The sequence below is a fragment of the Chiloscyllium punctatum genome, chromosome 14, assembly GCF_047496795.1.
Source record: "Chiloscyllium punctatum isolate Juve2018m chromosome 14, sChiPun1.3, whole genome shotgun sequence".
In the NCBI taxonomy this organism is placed as follows: Eukaryota; Metazoa; Chordata; class Chondrichthyes; order Orectolobiformes; family Hemiscylliidae; genus Chiloscyllium; species Chiloscyllium punctatum.
Window position 1 is genome coordinate 52,198,673 of NC_092752.1, and position 24,195 is coordinate 52,222,867.

A 24,195-nucleotide genomic window follows, 5' to 3' on the forward strand; every position below is an offset into this window, starting at 1 on the left:
GGGGCGAGTGAGGGGGTTTGAGTGAGTGGAGGGTCGAATGAGGGGGGTTGAGAGAGTGGGAGAGAGGAGGAGAGAGTGGGGGAGAGAGGGGGAGAGAGGGGAGAGAGAGAGGATATAGACAAAGGGAGGTCAATAGAGTGGGTCGAGTGAGGGGGCCGAGTGAGGTGGGGTTGAGTGTGGGGTTGGAGTGAAGGGGTCGAGTGGGGGGGGTCGCGAGTGGGGGGGGGGTCGAGTGAGGGGGGTCGAGTGAGGGGGTTTGAGTGAGGGGGTCGAGAGAGGGGGTCAAGAGAGGGGGACAAGAGAGGGGGTTCGAGGGTGGTCGATTGAGGGGATCGAGAGGGGGAAAGAGAGGGGGAGAAAGGGGATCGAGAGGGGGAAGAGAGGGAGAAAGGGGGGAGAGGAGGAGAGGGTGAGAGAGAGGTGGAGAGAGAGGTGTTTCAAGTGAGGGGGTTCGAGTGAATGGGTCGAGAGGTGGGGTCGAAAGTGACGGGTCCTGAGAGGGTATCGAGAGATGGTGTAATGTGAGGGGGTTCGAAAGGGGGGATCGTGAGAGGGGGGTCGAGAGAGGGGGGGGCGCGAGAGAGAGGGATCGAGTGAGGGGTGTCGATTGAGAGGGAAAGACAGGGGGAGAGGGAGGGGGAGAGAAAGGGGAGAGGGGGTGGAGAGATGGGGAGAGCGACGGGTTGAGACGGAGAGTGACAGGAATAGTGAGCAGGGGAGGGTGAGGAAGAGGAGAAGGGATATGGAGAGAGGGGGACCAAAAAGGAGAGAATGGGGAGAAAAAGTCCGTCGAGAGAGGGGGAAGAGTGAAGGGGAGAGAGGGGTGAGAGAGGGAGTCGAGCGAGGGGGAGTCGAGAGAGGGGGATGAGTGAGGGATCGAGTGAGGGGATTGAGTGAGTGGGTTGAGTGAGGGGGAGGGGGAGAGATGGGGAAACGAGGGATGAGAGAGGGAGTCGAGAGAGGGGTAGAGTGAGGGGGTTGAGAGAGGGGGAGAGTGGGATGGGGAAAGGGGGTGGAGGGGGGATTGGGGTGAGGAGAACAAGAGGGAGTCGAGAGAGGGTGTTGAGAGAGGGAGTCGAGAGAGGGGGTCGAGTGAGGGGTATGAGAGGGGGAGAGATGGGGAGAAAGGGGGAGAGAGAGTGGGGAGAGAGGATATAGAGTGAGGTGGGTAGAGAGAGAAGGGTCGAGAGTGCCGGTTCGAGAGACAGTCGAGAGAGGGTGTCGAGTGAAGGGGTCAAGTGAGGGGGTCGACAGAGCGGATCGAGAGAGGGGGTGAGAGAGAGGTCTGAGGTGGGGAGAGAGAGGAGAGAGACGGTTCGAGGGAGGGGGTCAAGAGACGGGGTCCAGTGAGGGGGTCGAGAGAGAGGGCGAGAGAGGGAGCGAGAGAGGGGCGAGAGAGGGGGCGAGAGGGGGGAGAGAGGGGGGTGAAAGGGGGGAGAGAGGGGGGGTCAGAGGGGGGAGAGAGGGGTGTAGAGAGGGGTGTAGAGAGGGGTGTAGAGTGGGGGCGAGAGAGGGAGTCGAGAGAGGGGGTCGAGTGAGAGGTATGAGAGGGGGAGAGATGGGGATAAAGGGGGAGAGAGAGTGGGGAGAAAGGGGTGTACTGAGGTGGGTAGAGAGAGAAGGGTCGAGAGAGCAGGGTCGAGAGACAGTCGAGAGAGGGGGTCGAGTGAAGGGGTCAAGTGAGGGGGTCGAGAGGGGGGCGAGAGAGGGGGCGAGAGAGGGGCGAGAGAGTGGGCGAGAGAGGGGAGGGGAGTAGGGTGAAGAGAGGGGTGTAGAGAGGTGACGAGAGGGGGGGTGAGAGAGGGGCGCGAGAGGGGCGAGAGAGGGGCGAGAGAGGGGCGTGAGAGACAGGGGCAGAGACAGGGGGAGAAAGTGGGGGAGAGAGGGCGGAGGGAGAGAGGGGGCAGGGAGAGGGGGAGAAAGTGATAGAGAAGGGGGAGAGAGTGAAGGGAGAGAAGGGGAGATCGAGGTGTGAGCAAGGGAGACGGGCGAGAGATCGGGCGAGCGAGAGAGAGAGTGAGTGAGGGGACAGAAATGTGAGAGAGTCTGGGAGATCGAGAGAGAGAGAGCATGATAAGGGGATGAGAGAAAAATAGAACGAGAGTAAGATGGAAAGAAGGGAGAACGGGGTAGGGAGAGATACCGGGCAAGCCAGAGAGAGAGGCACATGAGGGAAAGGTACGCAAGGGAGAGAGAGAGGTGCAAGTGTGAGTTAGTGAGGGGACAGAAATGAGAGAGAGAGTCTGAGAGATCGAGAGACAGCGCTATAAGGGGTCGAGAGTGAAACAGAAAGAGAGTAAGATAGAAAGACGGGAGAGCGAGCTAGGGAGAGATACAGGGTGAGCCAGAGAGAGAGAGGGATGTGAGGGAGAGGCACGCGAGAGAGAGAGAGAGTTCAGTGAGAGACAGGGATGAGGTGGAGAGTGAGTGAGGGGGTGGGAGCAAGAGTGAGTGAGGGGAAGAGAGATGGAGAGAGAGGGTGAGGGGGGTGAGAGAGAGAATGAGAATAGGTGGGTGAGTGAGGGGATAAAGAAAAAGAGACAGAAAGTCAGAGAGAGAGAGAGAAAGAGATGTCCCAGGGAGGACTAGTACAGCGGAGTTGAAAACAGGACCCTCAAAAGATGGTGGGAATGAAGTCTAGAATGTTGCTGCACCTTGCCAGCTATGTATCTATGTCCTGTCTTCCGTGTCTGAATATAGAAGGCCACTACCTCCTTGCTGTGCTGTTTCCTGGGAGTGATCTTACCGGCTGCAGGATTTACTGAAGGCTCCAGATCTCCCTCTCCGTCTATCTCTGGCTGACCAAGCGTCTTTGATGTGGTTATGGACGAGACAGGAATTAGGAGTTCAGCTAAGACAGGAACATCCTGATTACCTGCAGGAGACAGAGAAATAGACAGAATGGGAAGTTAAACTGCTGCAGTGAGGCAAAAACAATGACTGCAGATGCTGGAAACCAGATTCTGGATTAGTGGTGCTGGAAGAGCACAGCAGTTCAGGCAGCATTCAAGTAGCTTCGAAATCGATGTTTCGGGCAAAAGCCCTTCAGAAGTGAGGGTTACACAAGGAGAATGGCACTGAGTCCCACATAGATCTGGAAAGTTTCAATCTCCATCCCTGGCCTGTGCTGCTGTGTCTCTCTGGAGTGGAGAATTCTGTTAGCTCAGAATCTGGATTAACTGCAAGAGTAAGAGACATAACAGAGGCAGCAATTAGACCCACACAGTGAGGGATACCACATGGAGAGAGACTGAGTGATATCACCAGAATGCAGGAAGATATCAGGAGGAAACAATGGTCATGGTGAAAGGGGTTTGATTCATGCTGCATTTCGATCAGTACTCACTGACGGTTGAACTACGAGTGGGACAGGTGATGGCCTCGTGCTATTCTCACCCGACTGTTCATCCAAACTTTAATACCGGAGTGCAGTATACCCATCTAACTGCCTCATATCCTTTCAGGAAGAAAATCTGTTATGGACAGCGGGCCTGGCCTACATATGAATACAGACCCAGAGGAATGGGGTTGACTCTCAACTTCCCCCTGAAATGATCCAGCAAGGCACTCAGCTCAAGGGCAGCTCGGGGTGGGCATGCGATGCTGGCCAGCCAGAGACAGCAACATCCCATGAATGAATTAAACATAACACTGCTGGGAGCAGTGTCCTGGTCAACCATGTCGATAAGCTTATGGACAGGACTTTAAACTGACAGAGAGGATGCAGGGCCAGGGTTCAGGTGAAAGGAGCTTTCCAAATCCAAAGAGAAAACTGCGATGGAGCTGAAGACAAACAGAAAGGAACAGGGAGAGACAGAGTTTAACTGAAACTGTACATCAGCCAATTGACAGTGACAAGAAATTGTGGAGAGAGTCAATCATAATGTACTTTTTTTGTACTGGATAATGTCTCTGCAATAAGGTGGATGGACTGTGGTACAGAGATAAATGAGATTTCGTGGTCACAGGGTGAACAAAAGTGGAACATGAATATTCAATTGTTCACCTCCTTGAGGGGTCTCAGGGAGTGCAGGATGGGTAACCCTGACAGTAATGGGTAACAAAGGCATAACAGAGAAAGCATTTGGCCTCAGATGATGCAGCTGAATCAGTCTGAATGCAGATAATAGGTAACACATGACAAAACCACAAGCAGGAGAACTGTGTGTTGGTGGCCAAAGAGCATATCATCGCTCAGCCCTGTTACATATTCCAATGAATTCCTGTGTAATGCAAAGGCACTGTGATCATTTTGGGAGACTTCAGTCTTTGTGTAATCTGGGGCAGTCACATCGGCAAAAGCGATGTTCTCCGAACTCCTTTTTGCATGTTTCTGTCAATGTTTCTATGAATAACACATTGTGCAAATGGCCAGGGATGCGACTATCTCAGATCGACCATTGTGTGATGACGCTGAGTGAAGGAGTATTGGCACACTGAAATATCCTCTGAGAAATTGTAGTGCAGTGGAATTCAGTGAGATGACGGATTTTTAAAGTGACCATAAAGCACACCCTACAATCACAACAAAAGCCATTGACATTTGTTTGAGAGGAGAACTGACCAAGGTAAACAGGAGAAACAGTGAAGTGTATGGCTGGTAATGGACAGTGGAAAACATTTACAGACATAGAGATGTACAGCACAGAAACAGACCCTTTGGTACAACTCATCCACGCCACCCACATATCCTAACATAATCTCGTCAATGTCCTGGGGATTTATCCACCTTTAACCATTTCAAGAGATCCAACACCTCTGTAATATGGACATTTTGCAAGATGACATCATTTACTCCCCAATGCTATTTCTCAAACCATCATTTTCTTCGACATCTTCCATGCCCTTCACGACAGGAAATACTTGTTCAGTATTTTCCCAATCTCCTGCAGCTCCACGTGCAGGCTGTCTTGATCTTTGAGGGCTCTATAGTCTCCCCAGTGACCATTTGGCATTTATGAATTTGTAAAAGATCTTTGGATTCTACTCAACCCTAATTGTTCAAGCAATCTCATGTCCCCTTTTTGCCCTCCTAATTTCCCTCTAACCCTATCCAACACTGCACTCACCCCCTCCCTGACTAATCCCTACCCAACACTGCACTCACCCCGTCCCTGACTGATCCCTACCCAACACTGCAATCTCCCCCTCCCTGACAGATCCCAACCCAACACTGCACTCACCCCCTCCCTGACTGATCCCTACCCAACACTGCAATCTCCCCCTCCCCGTCTGATCCCTACCCAACACTGCAATCTCTCCCTCCCTGACTGATCTCTACACAACACTGCACTCACCCCCTCCCTGACTGATCCCTACCCAACACTGCAATCTCCCTCTCCCTGACAGATCCCTACCCAACACTGCAATCTCCCCTCCCTGACTGATCTCTATACAACGCTGTACTCACCCCCTCCCTGACTGATCCCTACCCAACACTGCAATCTCCCCCTCCCTGACTGATCTCTACACAACACTGTACTCACCCCCTCCCTGACTGATCCCTACCCAACACTACAATCTCCCCCTCCCTGACAGATCCCTACCCAACACTGCAATCTCCCCCTCCCTGACTGATCCCTACACAACACTACAATCTCCCCCTCACTAACTGATCCCTACCCAGCACTGCAATCTCACCCTCCCTGACAGATCCTTACCCAACACTGCAATCTCCCGCTCCCTGACTGATCCCTACCCAACACTGCAATCTCCCCCCTCCTGACTGATCCCTAACGAACACTGCAATCAACCCCTCCCTGACTGATCCCTATCCAACACTGTAATCTCCGCCCTCCCTGATTAACCCTACCTAACACTGCAATCTCCCCCTCCCTGACTGACCCCCACCCAACAAGGTAATCTCCCCCTCCTGACCCATCTCTCCCAGATCAGGTCAGAGAGATGCAGGTATTAATAATTAATCCTGTTCTTTGTGTATTTAAGTGAAACTGTGTTGCTGGAAAAGCGCAGCAGGTCAGGCAGCATCCAAGGAACAGGAGAATCGATGTTTCTGGCATCAGCCCTTCTTCAGGAAATTCCTGATAAAGGGCTGATGCCCAAAACGTCGATTCTCCTGTCCCTTGGATGCTGCCTGACCTCCTGCGCTTTTCCAGCAACACATTTTCAGCTCTGATCTCCAGCATCTGCAGTCCTCACTTTCTCCTTTGTGTATTTGACTGTGGCAACATTGAGATAACACTATGTGCTGTCAATCACCAGAATGTTCGATGGGGGCACTCCGATGATGCTTTTCTCCAGATCTAAGTCCATTCTCAAACTAATCTGGGATATTTACATGAGAACCGTTTCAGTGATGATTCACTTTGAATCCTTTCTGTGCCTTGCTGTAGTTAGCTGGAAACACTGATAACCTTGGCAGTACTCTCCCTGGGAATTTTGATAGGAGCCAGATTAAATGCAGATTTCTGGGTCCGATTCCTTCTCTTGGAAGAGATACATTCTCCCAAGTGCACATTGAGATGCTGATGGTGTTGTCCAGTTATTTCTAAAAACAAGGTAAACAACCCAACCAAAATGTTCGGAGTGAGGTGAAGTGGTGGAGCACTTGGAACCTGTGACCATAGTTCTATTAATATTGTAATCATTGTGGAGTGAGACAGAATGTTCCCCAGGTGCTAGTTCTACATTGGGGCAAAGCACATTCTGACGGAGTGAGCCAGCAGCTTGCAGGGGTTGGTTTGAGAAGTTTGTTTGCAGGCAAAGGGACCTCTGGCAAGTGCAAGCTCTTTAAATGTGGGACAGCTACAGTTCAAGATGTGTACGTTCCTGTGAGTGTGAAGAACAAGGTTGGCAGGAATAAGGAACCCTGGATGACAAGAGACATTGAGGCTTTAACCAGAAAAAAAGCAGGCATGGCTCAGGTACTGGCAGCTGGGGTCAAGGGAATCCCTGGGGATACATAGGGGATACAAGAGTTTACTGAAGAAGGGAATCAGGAGGACAGATTACCTTGGCTGAGAAAATTTGGGTGAATCCAAAGAGACTCTTGAAGTATATTAAAAGAAAAAGAATAACTAGAGAGAGAATAGGACTCTTCATGGACATGTATATGCAGAATCACAAGAGTTATTTCTCCTCTGTGTTGACCGTGAAGAAGCACATGAAGGCTTGGGAATTTGGGGAGGTTAGTGATCATCTCTTGGGGACAGTCCATATGACAGAAGAGGATGTGTTGAATGTATTAGAATGTATGAACATGGATAAATCTCCTGACCAAATATATCCAACAACACTGCAAGAGGCGAGAGAAGAAATTGTGGGGTCCCTGGCTGATCTTTTTGCATCAACATTCCCCACGGGTGAGGTCCCAGATTTTGGAGTGCAGCAAATGTTGTGCCCTTGTTCGAGAAGGGCTGCAAAGGAAAACCTGTGAACTATAGATCAGTAAATCCAACATCCATGGTCAGTAAATTACTTGAGAAGATGCTATGCATTTGGAAATAAAACATTTGATTGGGAATAGTCTGCATAGCCTTGTGTGTGGGAGACCATGCCTCACAAATTTGTTAGCGTTCTTTGATGAAGTGATCAGGAAGTTTGACGAGGGCAAGCCAGTACATGTAGACTCTACAGATTTCAGGAAGGCCTTTCATAAGGTTCCACATGGTACCTTGCTCTGGAAGGTTAGATCGCATGGAATACAGGGTCCATGAGTAAACTTAGTACACAATTGGCTTGATGGCTGAAAGCAGAGGGTCACAGTCAGACTGGAGGCCTCTGACTAGTGGTGTGCCTCAGCGGTTATAGACTCATAGAATCCCTCCTCTGTGGAAACAGGCCCTTCGGCCCAACAAGTCTACAGGCCCTCTGAAGATTATTCCACCCAAACACATTCCCGTACCCTGTTACTCTACATTAACCACTGACTAATGCAACTTATTTACACATCCATGATCACTATAGGCAATTGAGCATGGCCAATTTACCTAACCTGCACATCTTTGGACTGTGGGAGGAAGCCGGAGCACCCGGAGGAAACCCACGCAGACACGGAGAGAACATACAAACTCAGTTGGGTTGGCATGGTGGCTCAGTGATTGGCACTGCTGCCTCACAGCACCAGGGACCTGGGTTTGACCCCAGCCTCGGGTGACTGTCTGTGTGGAGTTTGCACATTCTTCCTATGTCTGCGTGAGTTTCCTCTGGGTGCTCCGGTTTCCTCCCACAATCCAAAAATGTACATGTCAGATGAATTGGCCGTGCTAAGTTGTCCATAGTGCTCGGTGCATTCGTCCTGGGTAAATATTGGGTAGGCAGAATGGCTCACTCTTCGGCAGGTTGGTGTGGACTTGCTGGGCCAAATGGCCTGTTCCATACTGTAGGAAATCTAACCCTAGCAGGATCTAACCCACACAGACCATCCTGTGAGGTTGGAATTGAACCGAGATCCATGGTGCTGGGAGGCAGCAGTGCTAACCACTGAGCCACTGTGCCACTGAGCTGGTCAGTACTCGGCCCATGGCTGTTTGTTATCTATATCAATGATTTGGATAAGGATGTTTAAGGCATGATTACACTAAAATCAGTGAGGAAGGGTCTCAGCAATTGCAACAGGGCCTTGATCATCTGGGGAATTGGGCTGAGAGATGGCAAATGGAGTTTAATATAGACAAGTGCGAGATCTTGCATTTTGGAAAGTCACATCAAGACAGGGGTTTCATGGTGAATGGTAGGGCCTGAAGGAGTGTGGTGAAACAGAGGGACCTTGGATTCCAGGACACGGCTCTCTGAACTCAGGGAGACAGGGCAGTGAAGAAGGCTTTTGGCACACTGGGCCCTTCATCAGTCAGGGCATGGAATATCAAAGTTGGGAAGTTCTGTTGTAGGTGTGCAGGATGTTAGTGACGCCGCACTCGCAGTATTGTGTTCAGTTTTGCCCACCTTGCTATCGGAAGGATGTTATTAAACTGAAAAGAGTGCAGAAGAAACTTACAAGGATGTTTCCAGAACTCAACTAGACAGATATAGAGAGAGGTTGGACAAGCTAGGGCACTTTCTTTAGTGTGTAGGAGACTGAGGGGTGACCTTATAGATGTGTATAAGGTCATGGGAGGCATGGATAGGGTGAATGCACTCAGTCTTTATCCAAGGGAATCGAGGACGAAAGGGCATCAGTTTAAGGTGAAAGGGGAAAGATGAAAAGGGAACCTGAGGGCGAATGCTTTTACCCAAAGGTACACATATGCAATGAACTTCCAGCGGAAGTGGTCAAGGAGGATACATTTAATAACATTTAAAAGGCACTTGGACAAATACATGGAGTGGAACGTATTGGAAGGATATGGGCCAAGTGCAGGGAAACGGGGTTAGTGTGGATGGGCCAGTTTGGTCCAAAGAGCCTGTCTCCATGCTGTAGAACTCTACGACTCTATGAATATACCCAGGTGTCCCATAATACAGAAGCAGCTAAAGCAATAGGAACACGAGCCGGTACAAATGTGAAACAGTCCTGCAGAATTTCACAGGAAGCCAGCCTGGCCTTGCAGCGAAGGATTCCTGGTACAGGAGTTGTGGTGAGATGCCCAAAGGGAACCGGGGAAGGAAGCTGAAAAGCTCACTCCACTGCCGATAGCCTGGAGGACCCCCAGCTGGGATAAGGCAGCTGGGATCCGATCACCCTAGCGAAACCTACAGTCTGTGACCGAGCAAGGTCTCCGATACAATGAGCAGGACAGAACGTTGCAGGAAAATCTCACTCATATGGGACTACTCCAGTTACAATTGAGAAGAGCCCAATCCAGTGAAAGGAGGTCTCATTCACTTGCATTTATTCTGCTAACTGGATGTTGGCTATGCATCACAATTCTGTATGGATTCTCAGAACGGAATATGTTTTGTCAAAACAGTTAGGACTGCCACAGTCACTCAGTGGTTAGCACTGTTACCTCACAGCGCCAGAGACCTGGGTTTGATTCCACTCCTGAGCGACTGTCTGTGTGGAGTTTGTACATTCTCTCTGCATCTGTATGGGTTTTCTCCCACTGTTCAATGGTGGGCATTTTTGACAGATTGCCCGTTGTGTCGAGGGATATTCAGGTTAGCTGGAATAGCCATGGGAAATGCAGGGTTTCACAGATATCATCAAGGGATAGATCTGAGTTGGATTCTCTTCAGAGGGTCATTGTGGACTCGATGGGCTGAAGGACCTGTTTCTGCTCTGTAGGGATTCCATGATATCACTTATCAGCCATATGACACTCGGTTTGACATATGTACAAAATGGCTTTCGCTCAAATAGCAGGCTACTCTGACAACAAACATAACCAGCTTTTAAAAGTAGGTTTGTAATTCATTGTATAAGCTTCTTTCTATTCAAAAGACTGGGTGGGGGAGGGGGAATGGGTGAAATGTTGCTGCCTCCTTGTTAAAACACAGATAGACAGCCAAGAGATGCTGGGTATATTTGACAAGTTATACTCCCAAATCACAAAAGCCAGACAGCAGCCAGATGGTTATCCCATCAGCATAATGTAAAAGGCAACAGTTCCCCTGGGCAGACATATCCCTAACAACGTCTCCACCAAACAAAGGAGGGCCCAGACAGGAAGGTACCGGGTCCTGCTACACAAAGAAACTAACAGGAACAAGTCATCCAAATGATTAGCAACGCTTCAAACTATGAACTGATTCTCCGAATTGGCCAGAAGTATAGAAAGTTCTGGGGAACCATCCAGAAATGAACAAAACCAGGGATCACCTGCAGACTGATCTCTTGAATTTTCTGGAGGCTTTCTGAGGTGACCAACATGGCAAGGGACAGAGACCAGCTCACCATCCAGAGAGAGGGAGAGAGAGAGGGAGAGAGAGACAAGCTGAAGGAAACCTCAGGAGCATGGGAGAGAGGGAGTGTGAAAATCCATTGAGAGAGAGAGAGCTGGAACCAACTGGAATACTGAGTGTCACCCCTTCAGTCTGTCCATGCTTTAACGCCTGTTTGTCTCAGTCTGACTTCCCCTTCTCTCTTTGTCCTTCTCTCTCCCTGTCTGTCTCTTTCTCTCAATCTGCCTATCTCTCACACCCTCCCTCTCACTGTCTGTCTCTACCCCTTCTTTCTCTCATTCCCCTTCTCCATCCCCACTCTCTCGACTTCTCTCTTTTTTTCTCACCCTCCCTTTCTCTTTTTCTTTATTTCAGACCTGAAAGTGCTCACACAATTTTGACCCCCCAAAAAACATTTGCCCCTCATTTTAACTCTCCTCCCAAATTTATTCCCTTCCCCAAATACCTTCCCTCCCAAATACCTACCTTACCAACTGTGCCCCCCTCAAATATTTTGCTGCCCCCCCCCCAACGTTGCTGTGAGCCCCACTCCCTGGGGCAGAGGGTGTTGACTGGAAAAGTGCGGAGCTGGAAAAGCCCAGCAGGTCAGGCCTGAACCATCGACTCTCCTGCCTGACCTGCTGTGCTTCCCCGGCTCCACACTTGGTAACTCTAACTTTCCAGCATCTGCAGTCCTCACTTTCTCACACCGGGAAACGAATCTGGGTTGACTGACTCGCCTGGGACGATTTTAATGTACAGCAAGATCCCAGTCCGAGAATTACAGAAGGTTTGTATTACAGATGGAGTCCTTTCTGCCCATCATCCCCCCTCACCCATTAAATGATCCTGGTCCGGTTCAGGATCCTCAGGATTGGCCCCTGAATGGCCTCATTGACTATCCTTCCTGTGGAGACCTTTTCTCCACCCTGTCTCAGATTTTGCATCACATGTTATTCCTCCCTCCATCTCTCTCTGACAACAGCCCCTCCTTTCTCCACCAACCCCAAAACCCCATCAAACCCTCCCCCGTCACTGGCTGTCCCAATCTCTCCTTGTCTCCCACTCTCCCCCTTCCCATGCAGACTCACAGCCCCTGGGCTGGAGGACATAGTGCAGAGACTAACTCACCTTTTGACTGACTGCTGTAATGCACAGCAAGATCCCACTCTGAAACCATCGCCAAGTACACACACTGTTCTTCTCCCTCAATATATGCCCTTCTCACTCTCTCTCTCTCTCTCCCCCTGTCTCTCTCACTCTGTCCTTTTCTCACTCCACCTCCTTGACACTTACTGCCCATTTCTCTCTCTCCACTTTCTCCATCTCCACTCTCTCCATGTCTCTCTCTCTTTTTATCACTCTCCGGTTCTCTTACTCTTTTTCTCTATTTCAGACGCACTCAGAAAAGTACTTCATTTTCCTTCCACTCACCCCCTCCCCACAGTGGGGGTAAAACCTGGGAGAGACCAGGCACTGAAGCAAACTCTTCCCATTGCCCATTCCCCAGTCACTGGGACAGAGCAGAGGGGTCCAGGGAGAAAGAGGGAGAGAAACTACAGGAGAGAAAGAGAGATAGACAGACAGACAGTGAGAGGGAGGGAGAGAACAAGAGAAAGACAGGCAGGCAGAGACGGGTAGAGGAAGTGAGAAGAACTGAGAGAAAGCAGGACAGAGACAGACAGAGAGAGAGAGTGAAACGCCAGGAAGAGAAATACAATGTCAGACAGATACAAGGTGAAAATGTGGAAAGACAGGGAGAGAAATTCAGGCAGACAGCAAGACAGAAATCCCAGGGAGAGATATAAAACAGAGAGGGAGAGAGAGAGGAGTTGCAACAGCAGAGAGATAGAGCTGAGAGAGTGGGGTGGTGGTGGGGGCTGTGATGTTGCTAGAGTGATGTACAGACAGGAATAGCAAGATCCCACAGAGCTGAGAGACAGATGCAGAGTGAGATTAGCAAGGTGTTAGTTTTGTGAAAGACTGAATGATTAAGCATTCCTGAAAAACCTGGTGAGGTGACAAAGCGGAAGGGAATCTACTGGGAAATGTAAACAGGACAGAGATGTGAAGGATGTTGAGAGATAGGGATTGAAGGAAAGATGTGGGAGAGAGAACTGGGAACACAAAAATAGACATGAGAGCTGCAGAGAGAGAGGGAAGCCGTGAAATCTGTTGGATCAGATCCCTCTCTAGCATTTTGCTCCTTTGTCTCTCCCCGTTCCCACAGACGGCCTGAATCTCCTGTTTCTATTTTGGATGGTCTTATGATCTTAACACTACCTCCCAGCTCTTGGCCCCCACACTGGAGGTTATGACTCCACAAGGCCCTGATCTGTAGAGTGCTGCACTCTTCCGTGAGTCTCGGAGGGTACCAGCCTGATTTGGATTGGAGTTGCAGCCTCTCAGTGAGAAGTGAAATCTCCTCGAGATTCCCCTCAGTCTGTCACTGTAAGGTGGAGCAGGCCAGTCTCGGGGAAGCAAACAGCAGGCCAGGTCTGCCATGTCCTCCAGCTCCATTTCAGAAGGCCACATGGGAGGGGCTTGTTTCCTTCATCAGCTTCCCGTGCTCTCCCTTCTGGGTTCGGGTGGGGGCCGAATGGCCTTGCTTCTGGTTCCTATTGAGGTGCAGGCTGGCTATGATTGGGTTATACAGGACATGCCCCTGGAGTGAGGTTGGTTAGCTCAGTTGGCTGGGCAGTTAGCTTACCACACTAGCTCGAGTTACTCTGAAGGACTCTCCTTCCCAACCTCTCCCCTCAGCTGGGCCATGGTGACCCTCTGATTAAATCCCCACCAGACACCGCTCTGTAATGAGGAGCTGTCCCATGCTCTGGTAAGACTACGGTGACATTACATTGGTTTGGACCTGGGGCACTGTGTGCAGGACTAGTAACTGCATTGCCAGAGGGATGTTAGTGTGTGGGAAGGTTTACTGGATGAATCCCCACTGGAATGAACAGCACCCTCTTTACACACACACACACACACACACACACACACACACATACACACACACACACACACACACACACACACACAGACACATACACACACACACACACACACTCTCAATCCCTCAAACATATACACACACATTCCTCTCTCACACACACACACATTCCTCCCTCACACATACACACAAACACACACTCTCTTTCACCCACACACTCTCACTCCCTCAAACACACACATTCCTCTCTCTCTCACACACACGCACACAAACACACACTCAGACAGACACGTACAAAAACACATAATCCCTCTCTCACACACACAGACACACAGAGATACACACATGCACTCTCTCACATACCATGAAAGACACTCGCTCTCTGTCTGTCTCTCTCACTATCTCTCTCTCAGAGATACACACACACAACCACGATTACTGTACAAACATGGAGTAAGGTTCAATGGAGAGATAACTTCTCCTAGGACTGAGCCCTGATCTCGCATGATGACTGCTCCAGGGAGACAGACAGCAACTGCAAATGACTTGTTGGATCTTCCTGTGCACCACGTCTTGCATCGACAGCGTTGGTCTGTTTGGGTGCCTGCTTTTCTCGAGAGTCTCCAAGCAACAAGTGACCAGACAACAGTTTTCCTCCAATCCATGTTTAAGACACATGGTGCTGTTATTTTTCAATGTTTGTTTAAAAAGATCTGAATCTTCTAAAATGGACGTGGCCTCCATCCCAAATTGCGACATCAGTGTGCCTTGCGGACCCTGAGGGAATGATCAGTGAAGTGTATCTGTACCTTCCTACATTCTGCACCTTGTACCACCAGATAGTGCTCCCTCATACCTCAGAAAGCACCACTCCATTGTGTTTACCCACAATGCCCCTCAGACAGTACCTCCACAAAATATTCACACCCTTAACACCTCAGAACATAGCCCAGCCCAACTCTCAGACTGCATTCATCCACAAACCCCTTCAGATTGTAAGGACCCACATCCACCGCAGTCCAAGATTGGAGCCCTGGTCCTCAGAACATTATTGGGTCTCTTGATTAATCATTGAATTCCTACAGTGTAAAATCAGGCCATTCAGCCCATCAGGTCCACATCGGCCGTCTGAAAGCATCCCACAGACACTCACAATCTCTATTCTATCCCTATAATGTTGCATTTCCCATGGCCACCCATCTAACCAGCACATCTTTGGATTGTGGGTAGAAACCGGAACACCCAGAGGAAACCCACAGATACAGGGAGAATGTGTAAACTCCATACAGACAGTGGCTGGGAGCTAGAATCAAAGTTGCATCCTTGGTGTTGTGAGGAAGCAGTGGTAACCACTGAGGCACCGTACTGTCCTGTCTCCCTGGATGTCATGTCATCTAACCTTTTACTAAGCAACCTCCCATGTGAAACCTTCTCATCTATTTTCTCAGTCAACCCTACAAAACCCCTATCAAGTTTGACAAACCATTTCCACAAGCCATGCTGATCATCCCTAATCAATTCTTGCTTTTCCAAATGCATGTAAACTGTCTCTCCGAATGCCCTCCAACAGCCTACCCACCACGGCCATCAGACTAATAGCTCCATAGTTCAATGGCTGTTCCTTGCTGCCTTGCTTCAATAATGGCACATCATTAATTACCCTCCAGTCTTCAGGCACCTCACCCGTTGTCACTGATCGGTCCATCTGACAAGGCCATTTCCATCCTTCTGTAATCTAAGGCTATCATCCTCAGTATTTATCACCCAACCAATCTTCATATCATTCATGAACCCAACGATTAACCCACCACCATTCAAATCTAAATCTTTTCTATGAACTACATCAGCAAGACCCCAACAGTGAGACATGAACAGACAGAGATTTCTAACTGGGCCATCACTGTCTGCTTCCTGCCACTCAGCATTCTGCGCCAAATTTCTTGGATCTTGAGTTTTTATGTTCACGATCAGTTTCCAGTATGGATCCTGATAAAAGCCTTACTGACCTCCAAGCAGGCGACAGGAAAGCATTGCCCTTATTTACCCACCTGGTCACCTCCTTAAAAAGTGCAATCCCATTGGTCAGACCCGAGCTCCCCTTAACACAACCATTCTGACTGGTCTTCATGAACTCCAGTCTCTTTAAATGCTGATTAATTCTCTCTCCCAAAATTGTTTCCAACAGACGTCCCACCCACGATATTAGCCTGACTGGCCTGTAGCTGCCTGGTATATCCCATGTTCCTTCTTGAATAACAGTACCACATGGTCAGTCCGACGACACTTCTCTTGTGGCCAGAGGGGATTTGAAAATGTTTGCAAGTGTACCTGCTCCTTCCTCCATCAACGCATTCGGTAAACTGAGATACATTTCCACCGTCTTTGGAGATTTATTGGGTTGTAAGAAGGCCAGACCACTCAGAACCATCTCTCTCTCTATATATGCTAATTCATTTAATTGTATCACAGAGCATCTTCACGATTTCAAATCAACCCTGTCCCAATGAGCATTGACAAAATGCATCCATTCACTGTAGCCTCTGGGTCGATGCACAAATTCGCACTGTGTTCCAAAACCTACTCTTTCGCTCATTATCAATTCACCCTTAATGTCACTGTAAAGTCCTTTCAGATATTTATTTCCTCTCTTAGCACTCCTCTCTCCCAGGTAATTAGCCTGCGATACGATTTGGAGGAGTGTGGGATGTTATTCTGAATGTGGATTAGCATTGGGAAGCTCAGAAATAAGGCACAAACGGCTGTGCTGAGTGTGGGGCAGTGGGATTCATTTGGGATGAGCAGAGGGAAGTTGAGGAATAAACCTCAGCCCTGCAGCATGAAAATATCCCTCTGAGCTGGCAGGTCAGTAACCTGAAACAAAAACTCCAACACTGGGAAAAGAGAGTGGAACCTCTTCAGGTTCAATATCCAATTAAAGATGATCTGTTTGAACACAGTCTCTGGAATCTGGACGTGGGAATCATTACTGAGCAGGGCATGAAGGATGCAGAGGCAGAAATATACTGAACAATTTCAAATATTCCTCTTAGACCACAAGACATGGGAGCAAACATTAGGCCATTCAGACCATCTGATAGTATGGCACTCACTCAGTACTGACTCTCTTGCAATGCAGGTATCCCCCAGACTGACCCTCTGACAGTGCAGCGCTCCCTCAGTACTGACCCTCTGACAGTACAGCACTCCCTCAGTACTGACCTTCCGAATGTGCAGCACTCCCCCCACATTGACCCTCTGACATTGCGGTAATCCCCCATTACTGACCCCCTGATAGAGCAGCACTCCCTCAGTAGCGACCCTCCGACAGTGCTGCGCTTCCTCAGTAGTGACCCTCCGACAGTGCAGCACTCCCTCAGTAGTGACCCTCTGACAGTGCTGCGCTCGCTCAGTAATGACCCTCTGACAATGCAGCATTTCCACAGTACTGACCCTCCGACAGTACGGCACACGTGCAGTGCTGACTCGCTGACAGTGCAGCCCTCCCTCAAACTGACCCTCTGACAGTCCGGCCCTCCCTCAGAACTGACCTTCTGATAGTTCGACATTCCCTCAGTACTGACCCCTCTGACAGTGCGACACTCCCTCAGTATTGACCTTCTGACAGTGCAGCGCTCCCTCAGTACTGACCCTCTGACAGTACAGCACTCCCTCAGTACTGACCTTATGAAAGTGCAGCACTGCCCCCACATTGACCCTCTGACATTGCGGTAATCCCCCATTACTGACCCCCTGATAGAGCAGCACACCCTCAGTAGTGACCACCCGACAGTGCTGCACTCCCTCAGTAGTGACCCTCCGACAGTGCAGCACTCCCTCAGTAGTGACCCTCTGACAGTGCTGCGCTCGCTCAGTCATGACCCTCTGACAATGCAGCATTTCCACAGTACTGACCCTCCGACAGTACGGCACACGTGCAGTGCTGACTCGCTGACAGTGCAGCCCTCCCTCAAACTGACCCTCTGACAGTCCGGCCCTCCCTCAGAACTGACCTTCTGATAGTGCGACACTCCGTCAGTACTGACCCCTCTGACAGTGCGACACTCCCTCAGTACTGACCCTCTGACAGTGCAGCACTCCCTCAGTACTGACCCTTTTGACAGTGCGACACTCCCTCAGTAGTGACCCTCTGACAGTGCAGCACTCCCTCAGTACTGACATTCTGACAGTGTGACACTCCCTCAGTAGTGACCCTCTGACAGTGCAGCACTCCCTCAGTACTGACCCTTCTGACAGTGCGACACTCCCTCAGTACTGACCCTCTGACAGTGCAGCATTCCCTCAGTACTGACCCTCTGACACTGCAGCATTCCCTCAGTACTGACCCTCTGACACTGCAGTACATCCTCAGTACTGATCCTCTGACAGTGCAGCACTCCCTCAGTACTGACCCTCTGACAGTGCAGCACTCCCTCAGTACTGACCCTCTGACGGTGCAGCACTTCTTCCATGCTGACAATGTGGCAGTGCAGCACTACCTTGGTCCTGCGCCCCAGACAGTGCAGCGATCACTCGATACTGACCCTCCAACAGTGCAGCACTCCCTCATCACTGATCCTTTCCACACTGCAGCACTCCCTCAGAAGTGAGCCTCTAACGCCACAGCATTCCCTCAATACTGACCCTCTGACTCTGCAGCACTCTCTTTGTATTAACATTTCTACAGTGCAGCACTCCCTCCGTACTGACCCTCTGACAGTGCAGTGCTCCCTCAGTACAGACCCTCTGACAGTGCAGAATTCCCTCAGTACTGACCCTCTGACAGTGCAGTGCTCCCTCAGTACAGACCCTCTGGCAATGCAGAATTCGCTCAGTACTGACCCTCTGACAGTGCAGCACTCTCTCCGTACTGACCCTCTAACAGTGCAGCACTCTCTCCGTACTGACCCTCTAACAGTGCAGCACTCTCTCCGTACTGACCCTCTAACAGTGCAGCACTCTCTCCGTACTGACCCTCTAACAGTGCAGCACTCTCTCCGTACTGACCCTCTGACAGTGCAGCACTCCCTCTGTACTGACCCTCTGACAGTGAGGCATTGCACGTATACTGACCCTCCCACAGTGTGGGGCACCTTCATACTGACTTTAAGACAGTGCGGCGCATCCTCTGATCATTCAGTACTCCCTCAGAACTGACCCTCTGACACTGCAACAGCCCCTTGGCCCCTGACAGTGCTGCAATCCCTCGGTACTGACCCTCTGATAGTGCAGCTCTCCCTCAGCACTGCTCCTTTGACACTGCAGCACACCCTCAGAAATGACGCTCTGACACAATAGCATTCCCTCAGCACTGACATTTCTACAGTGTGGTACTGACCCTCTGATAACACGGCATTCCCTCAGTACTGACCCTTTGGCAGTGCAGCACTCCCTCAGTACTGACCCTCTGTAACAACACTCCCTCATAACTGACACACTGACTGTGTAGCGCTCCCTCAGTAATGACCCTTTGAGTGTGCATCACTCTCTCAGTACTGACCCTCTGGCAATGCAGCAATCACTCTGTACTGACTGTCTGACACATAGTGTGGTGCTCCCTCAGTACTGAACCCCTCACAGCGCGGTGATCCCTCAGTACTAATCCCCTCACAGCGTGGTGCTCCCTCAGTACTGAACCCCTCACAGCGCGGTGATCCCTCAGTACTGACCCTTTCACAGCCGGGTGATCCCTCAGTACTAATCCCCACAGAGTGCGGTACTCCCTCAGTTCTAACCCTGTCACAGTGCACCGCTCCCTCAGTAGTAACCCTCTCACAGTGCGACACTCTGACAGCGTGGCCATCCATTAGTACTGACCGTCAGAGAGTGTGCACTTCATCATTATCGACCCTCTCACTGCACAGCAATCCCTCCGTCCTGACCCTCTGACAATGCAGCACTCCCTCCACACTGACCCTCTGACAATGCTGCACCCCCTCCACATTGATCCTCTGATAGTGATGCACTCCCTCCGTACTGACTCTCTGACAGTGTGGAAGTGGCCCTATATTGACCCTCCGACAGTGTGGCCCAATCTCAGGACAAAACCCCTGACAGTACAGCACTCCCTCAGTACTGACTCATTGACAATGTAGCACTCCCTCAGTAATGACCCATTGACAGTTTAGCACTCCCTCACTACTGACCCATTGACAGTGTAGCACTCCCTCAGTACTAACCCTCTGGCTCGTTCCTGCACCTCTGACAGTCCAGCAGTGCCTCAGTACTGACCATCTGACAGTGTAGCACTCTCTCTGTACTGACCCTCTGACAGTGTAGCACTCTCTCTGTACTGACCCTCTGACAGTATGGAGCTCCCTCAGTACTGACCCTCTGTCATTTTCAACCCACTCTTTGCTTCTTCATTACGCTGATTTGAACAGAGGTAAAGAAACAGTGACCATCCACTGTGACTCTGTTATAAAACGTATTTTCAAATGTGGCTTGCATGTGATTACCACACCCTCTAATAGTTGCCTGGAAGGTGGGGGTGGGGTGTACTCTCCTGATGCAGTCCTTGGGTATCCCACAGTGAGCTTCTTCAGCAATCTCTGTATTGATGTTTCAGGTCTCCAGTGTGTCTGTACAGATTGATTTTAGTGTTGAATTCTCAAGCTTGCTCTATTAAAGGGATTGAATTCCTCCGCTGTAAAGGGGGGTTAGTTACCACAGCTAACAGGTTCGTGATGCCAACATTGTTGGCTCAATCTCTATCATGTCTGAAATGACCATGAAGGCCCCAGCTTCTCAACCTCGCCCCTCACCTGAGGTGTGTGACCCACCAGGCCTCTCTCTCTGACAAGACAGCAGCTCTCGGGTCCTCCTGGTCTATAATAACTTCCCAACTTTAAAAGGGCACTCCAGTAAGAGAGCTCTTTGCATGGTTCAGGTCAAACTCCTGGAGCTCCCTCCCTAACATCACTGTGGGACACCCAATGACTGCAGCAGGAGAGTACACCCCACCCCCACCTTCCAGGCAACTATTAGAGGGTGTGGGAATCACATGCAAGCCACATTTGAAAATAAGGTTTATAACAGGGCCACGGTGGATGGTCACTAACTCTGTGTCTTTACCTGTGTTGAAATCAGCGTAATGAAGAAGCTAAGGGTCGGTTGAAAATAACAATGATAGCCTTTCGTAGGTTGGTGTGTATTAGAGTTTGCATTGACAGTATGAATGTTTGAGCACTTATTCAAGGGCATGCAGGTAGCTGCCAGAGGAAGTGATGGGGGCTGGTATAATTGCGACATTTAAAAGGCATCAGGATGAGTATGTGAATAGGAAGGGTTTAGAGGGATATCAGCCAAGTGCTAAAAAATGGAATGAAATGAGATGAGAGCATTTGGTTGGTATGGACGAGTTGGACAGGAGGGACTGCTTCCAAGCTGTGCACCTCTGTGACTCTGTGCCTCTGAATGGTCTATTGCAGTGAGTTTCAGGCAGGGTTTGGTTTGTGTGTCTCTCTCATGCTTCCTCAGAATCTGCAAACCCTATGTCTCCAAATTTCCACAAGACTCTATGAAATAGAAAAAAAGAGTGTCAGTACTGAGTGAGTGCAGCACTGTCAGAGGGTCAGTACTGAGGGAGTGCTGTACTGTCAGAGGGTCAGTACTGAGCAGGTGCTGAACTGTCAGCCGGTCAGTACTGAGGGAGTGCTATACAGTCAGATGGTCAGTACTGAGGGAGTGCTGCACTGTCAGAGGGTCAATACTGAGGGAGTGCTAAACTGTCAGAGGGTCAGTACTGAGAGAGTGCTGCACTATCAGAGAGTCAGTACTGAGTGAGCACCACATTGTCAGAGGGTCAGTACTGAGGGAGTGTCACACTGTCAGAGAGTCAGTATTGAGGGAGTGCTGCATTGTGAGAGGATCATTACTGAGGGAGTGCTGCACTGTCAGAGAGTCAGTACTGAGTGAGCACCACACTGTCAGAGTCAGTACTGAGTGAGCACCACACTGTCAGAGTTTCAGTCCAGAAGGCAAGCCTCACTATCAGAGGATCTGCACTGAGTGAGCGCAGCACCATCAGAGGGTCAGTACTGAGGGAGTGCTGCACCGTCAGAGGGTTAATACAGAGAGAGTGCTAAACTGTCAGATAGACAGTACTGAGGCACTGCAAGACTGTCAGAGGTGTAGGACCGAGGCAGAGGGTCAGTACAGAGGGAGTGATAAACTGTCAATGAGTCAGTACTGAGGCAGTGCTGTACTGTCAGAGTGTCAGTTATGATGGAGTGCTGCCAGAGGTTTTATCCTGAGATTAGGCCACAATGTCGGAGAGTCACTATAGGGCCACTTCCACACTGTCAGAGAGTCAGCACTGAGGCAGTGCATTACCATCAGAGGATCAGTATGGAGGGAGTGCAGTATTCTCAGAGGAACAGTATGGAGGGAGTGCAGCATTTTCAGAGGTTCAGTGTGGAGGGAGTGCAGCATTGTCAAAGGGGCACTGTGGAGGGAGTGCAGCATTGTCAGAGGGTCAGTGTGGAGGGAGTGCAGCATTGTCAAAGGATCAGTGTGGAGGTACTGCAGCATTGTCACAGGGTCATTATGGAGGGAGTGCACCATTGTCAGAGGGTCAGTGTGGATGGAGTTCAGCATTGTCAGAGGATCAGTATGGAGGGAGTGCAGCATTGTCAAAGGGGCACTGTGGAGGGAGTGCAGCATTGTCAAAGGGGCACTGTGGAGGGAGTGCAGCATTGTCAGAGGGTCAGTGTGGAGGGAGTGCAGCATTGTCAAAGGATCAGTGTGGAGGTACTGCAGCATTGTCACAGGGTCATTATGGAGGGAGTGCACCATTGTCAGAGGGTCAGTGTGGATGGAGTTCAGCATTGTCAGAGGATCAGTATGGAGGGAAAGCAGCATTGTTAGAGGGTCAGTGTGGAGGGACTGCAGCATTGTCAGAGGGTCAGTGTGGAGGGAGTTCAGCATTGTCAGAGGTTCAGTGTGGAGGGAGTGCAGCATTGTCAGATGATCAGTGTGGCGGGAAAGCAGCATTGTCAGAGGGTCAGTGTGGAGGGAGTGCAGCATTGTCAGAGGGTCAGTGTGGAGGGAGTGCAGCATTATCAGAGGATCAGTGTGGAGGGAGTGCAGCATTGTCAGAGGGTCAGTGTGGAGGGACTTGAGCATTGTCAGAGGGTCAGTATGGAGGGAGTGCACCATTGTCAGAGGGTCAGTGTGGATGGAGTTCAGCATTGACAGAGGGTCAGTGTGGAGGGAGTGCAGCATTGTCAGAGGATCAGTGTGGAGGGAGTGCCGCAGTGTCAGAGGATAAGAGGGGAGGGAGTGCAGCATTGTCAGAGAGTCAGGACGAGGGTATTGCAGAATTGTCAGAGGGTCAGTGTGGAGGGAGTGCAGCATTGTCAGAGAGTCAGTGTGGAGGGAGAGCAGCATTATCAGAGGGTCAGTGTGGAGGGAGTGCTGCATTGTCAGAGGGTCAGTGTGGAGGGAGTGCAGCATTGTCAGAGAGTCAGTGTGGAGGGAGAGCAGCATTATCAGAGGGTCAGTGTGGAGGGAGTGCAGCATTGTCGGAGGATCAGTGTGGAGGAAGTGCTGCATTGTCTGTGGGTCAGTATGGAGGGAATGCAGCATTGTCAAAGGGTCAGTGTGGAGGGAGTGCAGCATTGTCAGAGGATCCGTGTGGAGGGAGTGCAGCATTGTCAGAGGTTCAGGACGGAGGGATTGCTGTGCAGTGAGAGAGTCAGTAATGATGAAGGTCAGTACTAATCGATGGCCATGCCGTCAGAGTGTTGCACTGTGAGAGGGTTACTACTGAGGGAGCGCTGCACTGTGAAAGGGTTACAACTGAGGGAGCACCACACTCTGAGGGAATTAGTACTGAGGGAATCCCCGCGTTGTGAGGGGTTCAGTACTGAGGGAGCTCCACACGATGTGTCAGACAGTCAGTACTGAGTGATTGCAGCATTGCCAGACGGTCAGGACTGAGAGAGTGATACACACTCAAAGGGTCATTACTGAGGGAGCGCTTCACAGTCAGTGTGTCAGTTTTGAGGGAGTGTTGTTACAGAGGGTCAGTACTGAGGGAGTGCCGCACTGCCAAAGGGTCAGTGCTGAGGCAGTGCTGCACTGCCAAAGGGTCAGTACTGAGGCATTGCTGGACTATCAGAAGTGCAGGAATGAGGCAGTGCCGCACTGTCAGAGTTCAGAACTGAGGGAGTTCTGCTCTGTCGGAGGGTCAGTACTGAGAAAATGCCACATTATCGGAGGGTCAGAACCGAGGGAGTGCTACACTGTAAGATCTTCTGTACTGAGGGAGTGCCACATTGTCGGAGGGTCAGGACTGAGGGAATGCCACACTGAATGAGTATCAGTACTGAGGGAATGCTGCACTGTCAGAGGGTCAGCACTGAGGGAGTGCTGCGCTGATAAAGGGTCAGTACTGATGGAGTGCTGCACTGTCGGAGGGTCAGCACTGAGGGAATGCTGCACTGTAGAAATGTCAGTCC